The 13697-nt window shown below is 36.9% G+C and overlaps 1 protein-coding gene across 4 annotated transcripts in view; it reads left to right on the forward strand.

Moving 5' to 3' along the window:
- The first annotated feature begins 1137 nt into the window (after positions 1 to 1137).
- The window catches only part of Mbd5 (methyl-CpG binding domain protein 5), a 191870-nt gene continuing 179310 nt past the window's right edge, over positions 1138 to 13697 (forward strand). For 2 of the 4 annotated variants that reach the window (XM_059260441.1, XM_059260439.1), the window contains exon 1: positions 1138 to 1194. The gene's annotated coding sequence lies outside the window, so the exon portion shown is untranslated. The remainder of the gene's footprint in view (positions 1195 to 13697) is intronic. The other 2 variants (XM_059260443.1, XM_059260442.1) reach the window with 2 other exon arrangements.

Below are 13697 nucleotides of genomic sequence, written 5' to 3' on the forward strand. Positions count from 1 at the left end.
TAACATTTCAGATTAAAATCTGTCCTTTTCAATTGATTTTATTGTTACTGAAAAAGCAAAATGCAATATCATGTAAGGAAATAAAATAATTCCTGTTAGGGCATCGTTTTGTACAAATCAGATGTTCATATATTTCTATAATCATAGCTCTAGAGAAATTTTTTTAATTACTTGTGCATTTTAAGATGAATTACTTTACCTTGTATAGCCATATATGCTAATTTGAATTGTAGAAAGCTATATTATAAAGTAAAGATTCCCTAAAATTATGGCACAAAAAGTAAACAAAGCCTATTTGCATAGCACATGAGAGTTATAAATTTTATATTTTATGTAACTATAAGATATATTTAATAATGGTTTATGACAGTTGAAACTTTTTATTAAAATTGAACCAAAATAAAATGTTTAAAATTATAAAACAATTTGGGTATTTGTGTATTTTTAATTATAGGATAATTGGCAGAAGAGTTGAATGTAAATTTTTATTGAAATTCTCATCTAAAAAATTCAGTTTATTCACACTAGCAGTTTTTGATAATGTTTATTAAGAGCTGTTTATGAAGCTGAGCTTATTGATTGACCCCTGACTCTCAACACTTAGGAGGCAAAGACGAGCAGATATCTGTGTTCCAGGCTAGGCTTGCCAATAAGACCTTGTCTCAAAGAAAGAAAAAAAAAAGAACTTGTTATTAACAAAGTACCAAATAGGCGTTTTTAAGATTGCCAAAAATAAATCTTGTCCAGTCTTGCCTCAAAGTATGAGATTTTATAGGAGGAACAAAAGCTCATGGGTATATGCATAGTAGGTCAACATTGGAAGCATAGTTTTCAACCCAAAGATGTCCAGGAAGAACACTTGTAGGTATCAGTCTGTAATTATGTATCAGAATTATAGGTGACCTTCAAGAGAGTCTACTATCATTCCAAATATTAGATTAATTTTGAAAGAAGGGGTAAATATTTTCTTATACCTGGGAATGGAGGGCAGGGTATTGTGTAGTATGAGTCTTCAACTAGTACATGAACTGTTTCTCTAGGTAAGCCAGTTATTTTAGAATTATTCTGATTTTGTCTGAGTTCTATCATTTTTTTAACCTTGAGTAAAATATATTTCTTTAAATTCCAGGTTCTTCATCTACAAAACATAGGGTTAATATTTCTCTGACTAGTTTCCTGTGAAAAGTGAATGAGGTAATGGATGAAACAATTGTGTTTATATACTGACTTTAATACTTTAGGTTATAGAACATGGTTTTAGTAACTATTCCTATTGCTATTTCTTGTACTAAGAAAGGATGGGTGGAAATAGACTTTCATGACATACTAATAATAAAACCACAATAGTGTATTTACTTCAGAATAAATAGAAGAGTCACTGTACCCAACAAGAAATGGAAAGTACTTCTTTCAATCCATATTATTTATTTTTTATTAAGGAAAATGTGTTTGATTTATAAATAAAATTAACTTGGTGTTTAATCTCATACTTGAACATGATGTCTTTAGAAACTGAAGACTCAAACACTTAGGAATTATTACTTATTCTTTCTTAATTAGTGTGTCACTTATTTATTCATTCTTACCAAGTGTTGTGGATAGACCACTAAAAGACTGACAAATGCCTCGTCCTCTAGAAGTTTGCATGTAGTGTAATCATTTGTAACAGTCCTGAATTTACAACTCTAGCACTTCTGAGACCATTAGCAGTGACCTGAACATGTACATGAGATACAAGTAGATATCCCTTGAAAGAGAGTATCTTCATATGATTCCAGGAATCATTGGCAGGATCCCATTAGATCATGAAAGTTACATAGCCCACCTTTCTGGAAATCATGTGACTCTTCTTGTCATCCTAAAGGAAAGATAAGCTTTAGAACTTGCTTTTTAAAGTTATGAAGACCAAGGTGCAGATATATAACAAAGGTCAGATCACAAACATACATGGTAATATCAAAACTAACTCATTTTTATCTTTGAAAGTTAATTTTTTCCCTTGTCTGTGAAGTAATTTGAAACCTAGGACCATGGTGTCTACGTTATATAGAACTTTTCTCAATATTTCCCGCAAATGATCCCCTATTCCTAACTATAAAGAACTTCCTTGGTGAACACATCATACTAATCTCAAAATTTTTTCTGCTGATATATAATACCTGTACATATGATAAAATGGCATAATCCTTTGGCACATATTTACATTGTATAATAATTAAAGTAACTAAAACATCTCCCCCCTCAAACAACATTTACCATTTCTTTATGGAAGGAACGTTCAAAGTACTCTCTTTTGTCTATATTGAAGTATACAGTACAATATTATTAACTCAGAAAATTACATAGGCCATATTTCTGGACCTATATGTAACTGTTTTCCCTTGTTTCTGAGTGCTCAGCAGAACACAAGAATTTTCCCCATACTCAACTATAATTTTGTACTCATTGACTAAGAAATGTTCCTCCTTCCCCAGCCACTATTCTATTTTATACCTGTGTGGTTTGATTCGTTTACAACCCACACAAGTAAGCTTATACAGTATTATTGTCTTTGTCTCTGGTTTATTTCACTTAACATAATGTCCTCCAAACTCATCCCTGCTGTTGAAACTGACGGGATCTTATCCTCTTTGTGGCTTAATAATATTCCATCATATATATATATATATATATATATATATATATATATATATATATATACATATATATGCCACATTTTTAATAACTTCTACTGATGGACAGTTATATTTTCTGTACTTTATTAGGAATAATGCTGCAATAAATATAAACAAATACTTTCTCTGTGTAATGATTTCATTTTCTTTTAGTGTATACTCAGGGGAATTTATACCATATGGTGGCTGTATTCTTAATTTTTTTGTAGCTGATGTATCTTAATCTGGAACAAATCCATAGCCTCTTGCTTCCTGTGGAAACAAAAGCAGAGCCTCCTTTCCAAAGCAACATATCCTTAGATTCAAATTTTGAAGTCAAGATACCTTTAAAATTCACATACTGGTTTAACTGAGCAGCCTTTACAATCAAATTTCTTTCTGCCGTAAAAAAAAAAAAAATCCCAAAGATAATATAGTTCAGACTCTCTGTATGATTTCCATCTTTACATCTACATACTCTCTTCTACAATAGTTGTATTTATTTGCATTCTCACAAGTGCTAAGAGTTCTCTTTTCTATATATTCTTCAAGCACTTGCTATCTTTTGTCTTTTCAATAATAACTATGATTTCACATATTTTGAGAATTTCAAATACATGAGTAATATAGTCATAGTCACTCCCCTCTCTCAACTCCTCCCATGTCGCTTCCACTTCCTCTCAAACTTGTGACTCCTATTCAGTCAGTATTTGTGTGTGTGTGTGTGTGTGTGTGTGTGTGTGTGTGTGTGTGTGTGTGTGTAAATATAACCTTCTGAATCCATTTACTGTTGATCATATGTATATGTGTTTGGGGCTGACAGCTTGGGATTACTAGAAAACCTATCCCATGGCTCCACCCTGGAAAAAACTAATAGTGCCTCTCAGCAGCCACTACTTGCCTATAGCTCTTTGTCTAAGAGTGGGAACTTGTGAGATTTCCCCCCATATACTTTGGAATGTCAACTGTATATAAATACTGCTGAGTCTGTTTTTGTTGGTGGTGTACATATGGTTTCAAACATGATCACTCTGGACTGGACAACCCATAAGGGGTCTCATCCTTCAGAGAGGCTAATTCTCCTCCCAATAGACATTAGTTGGCTGTAGTTCTTTGTCTATGGATAGGATTCTGAGATTTTTCTCCCTCCCATGATAACATGTCCATTGTTACTGTCATTCATCAGATCTTGTTTATTCAGCCATTTCTAGGAAAGTCTAACATTCTAGCTCTTAATAATCTTTCCACATCTCTTCCATAATGTCCCATGAACCACAGATGTGGGAGCTGTGATATAGATATATTCATCATGGTTGTGCTCGCCATAATCTCTTGATCTCTGCATTCTGTCCAGTTGTGGGATTCTGTTACGGTCTCAATATGCTGTAGAGAGAGACTTGTCTGATGATGACTGGTAGCTACCCTGATCTGTGCATATAAGGGTAAATTTAGAATGTAGTCAGGAATTATGCTAGTTAGCAAATTGATGGTAATAGATTCTTTTCTAAGGTCTATAGACTCACTAGCTCTGGGAAGCTGGCTAAATTTCCAAGAGCAGGCAGTATTTCCCTCTTATTGAGTGGTTCTTAAGTCCAATTACACAGCTGTTGGTTGTCAGTGACATAGAGTTCCACTTTTAAAACTTTATGTTATCTTGCCATGCTGGTCACTGTTCCATGCTGACCATGCTGGTCACAGACTCTGGACTGACATCTGGGAACCCTGCAGGGAACCACACTAGGCCCTCTGAGTGAGCTCCCACTAGGTTGGATCAGCTATCTCTGTGGTTTTTCCCACCATGATCTTGACCCCCTTACTCCTATAATCTCTCCTCCTTCTCTTCAACTGAATTCCAGGAGTTTGGCCAAGTGCTTGGCTGTGGGTCTCTATCTGCTTCCATCAGTCACTGGATGTAAGTTCTATGCTGACAGTTAGGGTAGTCACCATTCCGAGTACAGGCACCCTCTCCACCATTGCTATAAGTCTTACCTGGGGACATCTTTGTGGGTTCCTGGGGATTTCCCTAGCACCAGATTTATGGCTCACTCTGTCAAGATATCTCTTTCACTGCTCTCCCTCTCTGTCCCTCCCTCAACTTGGCCATCTAGAACTTTCATGTTCCCACCTCCCAACCCCTCCCTTCTACTCCCCTCTCCCATTTTACCCAGGAGATCTTAACCCTTTCCCCTTCCTGGGGGAATCTATACCTGTCCCTCTTAGGGTCTTCCTCTATACCTAGTTTCTCTAGGGTTGTGGATTGAAATTTGCAGGCAAATGAATAGAACTAGAAAAAAAAATCATCCTGAATGAGGTAACCCAGACCCCAAAAGACAAACACAGTGTATACTCACTCATAAGTGAACATTAGACACAAAGCAAAGGATAAACAGACAGTTCATAACCTCAGAGAAGCTAGAACTTCTTGTTTGTTGTCTTGTGTTTGCAGTATTAATTAAATTCAGGAAAAATTTCTTTCTTGATTTCTTCTTTGACCCATTCATCATTTAGTAATGAGTTGTTTAATCTCTGTGAGTTAATAAACTTAGTAGAGCTTTTTTCCTTATGATTTTAAGTTTTATTGCCTGATGAGATATCTGGGATTATTTCCGTTTTCCTGTGTTTGTTAAGGTTGTCTTTGTGTCCAGTGTGCCCTCTACTTAGAGACACTTCCGTGTGCTGTGGAGTAGAATGCATATTCTTTGACATCTGGGTGCACATACCTGTGATGTCTGTTTGATGTAATGTGTCATTTAATTCTGAAGCCTCTCTGTTTTTTGATCTGATGACTTAACTGTTGGAGAAAGTGGGGTGTTGAAATTGCCTACTATTACTGAGTTTGTGTTAATCATTGTCTTTAATTTCACTAGTATACTTTTTATCAAATTGGGTGCACCAGAGTTTGCTGCATAGTATGTTTAGTATTGTGATATTTTCCTGATTAATTCATCCCTTGATTAGAGTGAAGTGCCGTTCCTTTTCTTCTCTAATTAGTTTTCGTTTGAATCCTGTTTGGTCAGTTGTTAGGATGTCAACAGCTGGTAGCTTCTTGTTCCTATTTGCTTGAAATACTTTCTTCCATCATTGCACTTTAAGATACTGCCTGTCTTTACAACTGACTTTCTTTTTTTTTAGTTTTTCAAGACAGGATTTCTCTGTGTAGTTTTGGTGCCTGTCCTGGAATTCACTCTGTAGACCAGGCTGGCCTCGAACTCACAGAGATCCACCTGGCTCTGCCTCCCAAGGGCTGGGATTAACAACACCACCGCTTAGCTACAACTGACTTTCATGGTTTGTTTTTGTTTTCTGAAACAGTGTTTGTTTGTATAGCTCTGGCTGTCCTGGATCTAGCTCTGAAGACGAGGCTGGCCTGGAACTCACAAAGATCCACCTGCCCCTGCCTCCTGGTGCTGGGATTAACGCGTGCACCACCACTGCCCAGCTTCTACTACAAAATACAGACTCAGCTCAGTCTAAAAGATTCCTCAAGGATGGTAAGATGACTCAGAGAGCAAAGGTGACAGCCACCAAGCCTGAATATCTGAGTTCAGTTCCTAGGATCCACATGATGAAAAGAAAGAAACAACTCTCACAGGTTGTCCTCGGGTCTCCACATGCCTGCCATGGCACACACGCGCACACACACACACACACTTTTTTTTAAAAAGCTGACTTTTTTTGTAGACAACAAATAGATTGATTGTATTTCTTAATCTGTTCTTCTAGCCTGTGGGGTTTTTTTGTTTGTTTTATGTTGTTTTTGTTGTTGTTGTTTTTAGATAGGGTTTCTCTGTATAACAGTTCTAGCTGTCCTGGAACTCACTCTGTAGACCAGGCTGGCCTCAGACTCAGAGATCTGCCTGTCTCTGCCTCTAAAGTGCTGGGATTAAAGGCCTGCACCACCACTGCTGTTTTTGATTTGAGAGTTGAGGTCTTAATATTTAGATTTATTGTTGAAATATATGTGTATATTACAAATCATCTTGATTTTTTTTTCTTTTGTTGGGGGGCGGGGTGGTTTAGTTGTGATTTGTTTTTCATTAAACTATGGCTTCCCCTCTTCAGTTAGGAATACTGCTTCCAATATTCTGTTTACCATTTTGTTATTGTTTTTCTTGGATATGAATTTTTCTTGGCTTTTTAGACCATGGAAAATTATTGTTTCTCCTTAAACTATGGCAAATAGTTTTGCTGGGTATTATAGTCTAGTTTGGCCAGGAAAGTTGTCTAGTGCCCAAATGTGTTTATATGTTTTATGCTAATACCAAGTGTTTGTGTTCCTGCAGCTTCGTGATATATTTTGAAATCAGATAGCATTCTTCAGCTTTGGTTGTTTGAGCTCAAGATTGCTTTGTTCATTCAGATGATTGTCTTTTCTATTTCGGTGGAGATTATTAATGATATTTTGATGAATGCTGCAGTAAATCTGTACATCATATTTTGAGTAGTACGGAAGGATTTGCAATATAAATTTTTCCATTACAAAGACATGAGACAACATTCTCTGTTTGTACTTTCTTCAATTTCCTAATCAATGTTTTGTATTTTTTCAATGGCAACTTCTTTTAATTTTTGGTTAAATTATTCCTACAGGTATATTTTTATTTTAATGTGTGTGTGTATACATAATTATTTAAATATGAAGTTCTTGTGTTTTGATGGTGCCTTGAGAATTTTCTAAATAATAGATTGTATTGTTTCACTACAGGGACAGTTTGAATTCTTTCTCTAGTCTGTTGCTCTTTTTTTCTGGCTAGACTTTCCAATACTCTGAATACAAATGGTAAAGTGGGTGCACTTGCATTTTTCTTGTTCCTGATCTTCAAGAAAAAGTGGCTTTCTCTCCTTCCCCTCATTTTTAGTGTCTGGAGTAATATCAGAGGAGTTGGAGGAAAGAAATGGAGACAAATACGACCAAATTTCATTGTATTAATGTATAAAATTCTCAAAGAATGAAAATTATCTAAGTCTAAACAAGGAAACATTTTTAAACTAAACAATTTTAAGTTAAAATATGTTTGTACAAATGTATAGATGGAGAGGCATAAAGGAGAAAGTAGGGCCTTGAGAAATTTTTAGTGCTGGGCATAGAGATAGTTTGTTGGAGAAAGTGCTTGTGGCACAAGCCTTGTAACTTGAACTCTGTACCCAGAGCCCACAGCAGAAGAAAAGAACCATCTCCAGAAATCTGTCCTCTGACTGTCTTATGCCACCATATTTCACAACCCCAAATATCAGAATGTTGATGTTTCTTATATGAAGCTTTGCCTTTTACCCTAGAGAAGAAACTTCATTTTGTGATACTACTACTGATGATGATGATTATAAATAATTATTAATCATTATTTGGAGGAATGGCTTATTATTATTAATCATTATTTGGAGGAGGGACTTTTAATATTTAGGCAAGGTTTCCTGTGTTTGTCCTAAGAAGAGTTAAATCTTTGTCTTTCAACTTTTTCCATCCCAAGTAACTATTCTAATGTCAGTCATTTGTTTTTTTATTTCTAAGGCTACTCTGGTGTTGGCCCATGTACCTGTCATTCCTTCTCTGCTGCTTTGGGTTTTTGTTTTTGTTTTCCATTGTAAAATTGTTAAACTGCCTTTGCCACTGGTGGGTCATCTTTCATCTTCCTTCCTTACTGTCTGTTCTACCTTTAGGTAGAGTATTTCATTGCTGCTATTTTAATGAGATCTCAAGAGAGTGGAAGGGGGAATGAGTTCAACTAATCATTTCTGTAGTAGACATGCATGTTGAGAGTTTGGGCTGTTCCTATTGTTATTTTTTAATTTAGAATACATAAATACAATAAATACATTGATGGGTTGATTTCTTCTTTGGAGAATGTTTTTTATTTCTAAATAATTTTATGTATTCTCTTTATCTGTAGTTAGTATTTCCTAGTTTTTGCCCCATAAGTGACTGACCCCTAAATTTTTTAAAATTTTAGTTATCAATGATTTTTTCTTTATTAGATATTGTCTCTCTTTGTAGTCATGGCTGACCTGGAACCTGCTATATAGATCATGCCAGCCTCGAAATCACAGAGATCCATCTGCCACTACCTCCCAAGTACTAGGATTAAGACATGAGCCACCACCCTGCATGAAGTTGTCCTTATAGTATAGGATAAATCAACTTTGGTGAACATTTCTAGGACATTTAAAGAGAATTTTGTTCTCTGTTACAGAGTTGTATACATTTTTGTTAATTTACGTTAGAATGCTTGATTTATAAATGACTGTAAGTGAAATTACCTCCCCAGAACAATTATTTCTGCCTTTTCATGCTCTCTTGAATTTTAAATAGCTTCTATTGATATTCCAGTGCTGTTACTTGTATAAAAGTTCATGAAATATATATCCTCATTATATACCTTCACTTTTTGATGAATCTAATTCACTTCACAAGTATAATATATTTTGCTTTCATTTCACAAGTATATTATTAATGCTGCCATTTTTGCTTTATTGTTGAAGTGCCAAAGAAATTTGTATATATTTATCATGTATAACATGTTTCAAAGTGCATATATATTGTGATATGGCTAAATGAAGTTAATTAACTCATATAGTACCCCATATACTTATTTTTTGTTGCAATGATACTTAAAGTCTATTCTCATAACAGTATTCAAGTATCCTTTTCTCTTCCTATATTTTATTGCTGATACTCATTGAAGTTATCTTTTTACATATTAAGTCATATTGTTAAAGAACGATAGTAAAGTTGCAAAGGATAGAAAGTACAATTACAAGATTATATATGGTGTCTTTAAAAGTAAATGTTTGCTACCCCCTCCCTTGACCCTGCCACCTGTGGTGGGCGAGGGAGATGACCCTCCTCCTTACCAGCTGCAGGACTCAGGAAAGTGGACCCTGCATCTCTCCAGGGCAGCACAGTAGCGCTGACCCTGTTGGCATAGGTGAGCCAGCCCGATGTTATGAGCATGGGAGAACTGTCCTCATTACTCATCTGTCATGTGACAGCATGGGCTGGGGATAGATATGCCCCCCCATCACCACCACCATCAATGCCTGAGGCAGGTGGAAGAGCTGGCCCTGAGGTCAGAAGAGTGGGAGAGTTGTCCCTGCCCCACATCAGCTGCAGCACTCCAGAGAATGGCCTCTACACTTTGCCTGGGCAACACAGTAGAGCTGGTCCTGAAGGTGTAGATGTGGGAGAATCAACCCTGAGGACTTGAATGCCAGAGAACTAAACCCACCTTTTGCTCATTGCTCCAAGGGATGAACTAGTCAGGACAATGCTGGAGAGTTTATCCTAGGCAAAGACAGGGGAGAGCTGGCGGACTGACCAACCCTGCAACTACCCAGGCCCAGAACCACGATTATGTCTTAGCCCACCCCAACATCCACCCCACCTGTGATATGCTGGAGTGGGGGCAGGGGGCTGTCCTGTAGAGCCAGGGCTGCAAGATCTCCACCACACAGGGCAGCAACAGGATGTCCAGGAAGAGTCCCAGTGCGGGCCCAGGATCGATGTTGTGGCAGAGACCAGGGGCCTCATACCAGACCAATGATTATTTGAGATGCATGCTTGCATGTAAAAATATATGGATAAAGGGGTTTACTGCATAAAAAAATTTAAACAGTAAATGTTTTGAAATGCTGCAGAAATGGCTCAGCAATTAAGAGCACATGTTACCCTTGCAGAGGACACAGGTTCAGTTCCCAGCATCGACATGATGGTTTACAACTATCTATAACTCCAATTCTAAAGGATCCCACGTCCTTTTCTGACCTTCAAAGGGACCAGGCTTGCATGTGGTATACATACATACAAGCAGGCAAAGCACTCAGATATATCAAATGAAATAAATAAATCTAAAAAAAAAATTACAGTGAATGTTCAAACTAGAATAGGCCTAAGGTTCTTGCATAGAAATTTTTTTACCTTTAAAAATTGAGCATGTTCTGTATTCCCTTGTGTCATATGGTTGTATAAGAGAAGTCAAATATCAGCTTCAGTTTTTAGTAACTATTATGCAATATTTTTTCTGCTGAGACCCCTGCAAGGTTTTTGCTTTACACCTCTTTCAAATCTTTTGATTTGTAATGTCTACATGTATGTTGCTTTCTTCCTACATTTGAGTAAGCTCTTACGTTCTGAAATTTTACCTTTCCTTCCTTTCAGGAAAACTCCAGGTATTATTTTCTCCTATTTTTCTCCCATTATCTTTGTGTCTACTCTAGCTCTTATTTCCTGGACCTTCTGAATCTGCCTTCTCTTTTAGTCAAGATTCTCCATAGACACAGCACCAATAAGTGTGTACATAAAGGGAGTCTTAAAGGGATTGCTGGAAGTGATAGTGGCAGTCTGGTGACAGAATTCCTTCACAGGCCTTTAAATGAATGGATGAGACCTAGAATACACTACTTCATTCAAGGTTTACTAACCTAAATGTTAATCATGTCTAATAACAAAATCAGCTTCACAGCAGCATTTAGATTAGAGTTTAACCAAAGAATTTAGCTCAATTGACATGTAATTAATTTCTATGGATTTTAAGCAGCTTCTTTGCTTTTTATTACTTCATTCTTAACAGTTAGAACTTAATAGAATTTTTAAAAACTTTCTTCATAAATCATCTACTTACTACTTAAAACATTTTTACTACTCTAAATAAGTTAACCATAATTTTTAATTAAAACAGTATTCTCTGGTTTTATATAATCTACATCTTCAGTTTAATCATTTCTTTAAACATATGTATTAATAAGAAATGTTTCTTAGACATTCATCCTTTTTTTACTTTTTTCATTTTTTAATTATTAATATTTATTTTATGTATATGGTGCTCTATCTGCATGTACAGCGGCGTGCCAGAAGAGGGCATCAGATCCCATTATAGATGGCTGTGAGCCACCATGTGGTTGCTGGGAATTGAAAACTCAGGACCTCTGGAAAAGCTGTCAATGCTCTGAGCCATCTCTCCAGCCCCAGTTAATTTATTTTTTTATTAAGAAAATTTTTTATTCATTTTACATATAAATCACAGATCCCCTCTTCCCTCCTCCTGCCCCTCCATCCTTCACCCCAACCCACCCTCCCCCCATTCCCTCCTACAAGAAAGTAAGGCCTTCCATGGAGAGTCAGCAGAGCCTGGTACATTCAGTAGAGGCAGGTCCAAGCCCCTCCCCCTGCCTCAAGGCTGTGCAAGGTGTTCCACCATAGGTAATGGGCTCCAAAAAGCCAGCTCATGCCCCAGGGATAGATCCCTGATCCTACTGCCAGGGGGCCCCTTAAGCAGATCACGCTACACAACTGTCTTTCTTATGCAGAGGACCTAGTCCAGTCCCATGGAGGCTCCATAGCAGTTGTCCTAAAGTTCATGAGTTCCCACTAGTTTGGTTTGATTGTCACTGTAGGTTTCCCCATCATGATCTTGATGCCCTTTGCTCATAGAATCCCTCTTCTCTCTCTTCATCTGGATTCCTGGAGTTCAGCCTGGTGTTTGGCTGTGGATCTCTGCATCTGCTTCCATCAGTTACTGAAGAAAGGCTCTATGATGGCAATTAGGGTATTCACTGATCTGATTACTGGGGTAAACCAGTTCAGACACCCTCTCCACTATTGCTAGTCTAAGCTGGGGTCATCCTTGTGGATTCCTGGGAACTTCCCTAGCACCTGGTTTCTCCCTGTCCCCATGATGTCTCTCTATCATGGTATCTCTCTCATTGCTCTCCCACTCCATCCCTGTTCCAGCTTGACCATCCCTTTCACTCATGTTCTAATCATGTAAAAGCAGTGAAAAGTTTGTAAGAAGAGTATAATTAATATCACTTATCCTTCATCATAGATTGAAAGTTAACATTTGCCATGTTTGATTACTTTCTTGTATATGATTACTTGCCGTTATTTGACTAAACTTCTTGAGAGTAAATACCAGAGATTGTTAACTTTTTCCCTAAACACTTCAACCTGTATCCTCTAAGAATATTGCATTTGTTTGCTTTTGTTGCTGTGATAAAACACTAACCAAAAACAAAAGGGTTTATTTCATCTTATGGTTCCTAGTCACAGTCCATCATTGAGCGACATCAGCACAGGATATCAAGTGGGAGCAGAGGCAGGAACATGGCTTGTCCCCGTGAACTCATGTTCAGCTATGGTACTTAGACAATGCAGACCCACTTGCACAGGAGTGGCACTGCCAACTGTCGGCTGGGCCCTTGTCTATCAATTAGCAAGCAAGAAAATTCTCTGAAGATATGTCCACGGGCCAGTCTAAAAGAGGCACTTCCTCCATTGAGAGCTCCTCTTTCCAGATATATCAAGTTGACAGCAAAGATAAGCCACCAAAAGTATTCTTTACCATCCTTTAAAACAACTAGCACATACAAGAAAACAAAGATCGAGATCAATAAAATACTACTACATGATATATATACTCTACAGCAAAGTTTTTATAATTCTTTGAATAACATCTTTTTATAGCATTCTTTTTTCTTAACTTCACCAGAGAGTTATACATAGTCTTTAGTTATCATGCAGGACTTTTGTTGCTGGCTTTCTTTTTCTTGGCAGAAATCTTTTTCATGAGGAATTTTTGGCACGAACCTTCAGAATGATCCTCTCTTTAGACACTTAATGGCCTTTTCTTACTCATCCTTAATGAGTGTGTTTATGTGTACCAGTACCAGGGTTTCAGAACTGTTGGTAGAGTGTATTATTGAAATTTTAAATACAGAATGAAGGATAAATTGTTTTTCTATGGGCTCAATATACCCAGTTATGGTACATTTGAATCTGTAACTTCAGAGAACAATTATTTGTTACTTCAACCTTATGCCTTTAAAAAGTGATTCTCATTTCTCACCCACAATACTTATAGTAGATTGTATTACAGAGAATACAGTATGTATGGTCAGGTCCAGTGAACAATAATTATATTGGTAAAACAACTGGAGAGCAATTACTAGACCTCATAAGACTATTTCTGGTGAAAATTCAGAGCAAATACAGATCGCTAAAGTCTGCTATTTACTATGTGATACTATGAAATATGTTGTCCTTTCATTTGA

The sequence above is a fragment of the Peromyscus eremicus genome, chromosome 4, assembly GCF_949786415.1.
Source record: "Peromyscus eremicus chromosome 4, PerEre_H2_v1, whole genome shotgun sequence".
Taxonomy (NCBI): domain Eukaryota; kingdom Metazoa; phylum Chordata; class Mammalia; order Rodentia; family Cricetidae; genus Peromyscus; species Peromyscus eremicus.